This window comes from Leucoraja erinacea, chromosome 6 (genome assembly GCF_028641065.1).
Source record: "Leucoraja erinacea ecotype New England chromosome 6, Leri_hhj_1, whole genome shotgun sequence".
Taxonomy (NCBI): Eukaryota; Metazoa; Chordata; class Chondrichthyes; order Rajiformes; family Rajidae; genus Leucoraja; species Leucoraja erinaceus.
This window is the reverse complement of record NC_073382.1, coordinates 19,771,629-19,773,012: the sequence shown is the minus strand read 5'-3', so window position 1 is coordinate 19,773,012 and position 1,384 is coordinate 19,771,629. Positions and strand designations below refer to the sequence as shown.

General features: G+C 38.5%; 1 pseudogene; it reads right to left on the bottom strand.

Annotated features, from left to right (window-relative positions):
* Nucleotides 1–202: 202 nt before the first annotated feature.
* LOC129698478 (U2 spliceosomal RNA) lies at nucleotides 203–316 on the bottom strand (annotated as a pseudogene).
* Between the last annotated feature and the right edge of the window lie 1,068 nt (nucleotides 317–1,384).

Here is a 1,384-nt window from a genome sequence, read left to right as displayed (position 1 = left end):
TCCAATTAGATAAAATAACGTCCGTGGTCACCTGTTATGGGTACTGAAAATAGTAAACATCCTTTGAATCAATGCTTGCCATTTTCGTTCTTAAAACGAATATACTTAACAATAGAAAAGGTTTCCGTTCTTAACGAATATATCGTATTATTCATTCTATTTCTCTATTTATTTATTTATTTATCTATCTATTTATCTATTTATTTATTTATTTATTTTTAATATATGGTCCCTAGATAAGGGACATATCAGATATTTAAACTGATAAAAACCCCAGATATTATGCTTGATCTTGGCCAAAAAGCCGAGATCTGATCTATGTTTGATGCGTCAAGCACCATATCCTATTTTGTTAGGAAGGGAATGCGTAGATAATAATTCTTCCCTTACAATGCAGCTAAAACCCCTCCGTTGCTGATGTCCAGTGTCTGTATCCCATATGACATATTTGGTAATTGGTGATTATGTCTGGATACGAGTAGATCGGCATCTGGTGTAGAAACATCAGCAAATACTATAGCCCAATATCCATTTGGTGTTCTCCTCCAAATTCCTCTCTCGATATATCAGCTGGACTAGAAAATTATGTGTTGTAAAATTCTATTGTGTATCCCTGGATACTGTTTAAGATACGAGTGTCAAAAATTATTTATTCGATGTCTTCTCGCACCAAACTCCTTGCTTCCTTCTGGTTTTACTGTTTTCATCTGGATCCCCGAGGCCGTGTGTTGTGGGTGTACACATCTTCAGAGACGTGAATTGGCCAAGATTGACTGGCAAGTAATTCTAAAAGGGTTGACGGTGGATATGCAATGGAAGGCATTTAAAGACTGCATGGATGAACTACAAAAAATGTTCATCCCAGTTTGGCAAAAGAATAAATCAGGGAAGGTAGTGCATCCATGGATAACAAGGGAAATCAGGGATAGTATCAAAGCAAAGGATGATGCGTACAAACTAGCCAGAAAAAGCAGCATACCGGAGGACTGGGAGAAATTCAGAGACAAGCAGAGGAGGACGAAGGGCTTAATTAGAAAAGGAAAAATGGATTATGAAAGAAAACTGGCAGTGAACATAAAATCTGACTGCAAAAGTTTTTATAGATATGTGAAAAGAAAGAGATTAGTTAAAACAAATGTAGGTCCCTTGCAGTCAGAAACAGGTGAGTTGATCATGGGGAACCAGGATATGGCGGACCAATTGAATAACTACTTTGGTTCCGTCTTCACTAAGGAAGACATAAATGATCTGCCGGAAATAGCAGGGGCCCGCGGGTCAAAGGAGGTGGAGGAATTGAGTGAAATCCAGGTTAGTCGGGAAGTGGTGTTGGGTAAATTGAATGGATTAAAGGCCGATAAATCCCCAGGGCCAGATAGGCTGCATC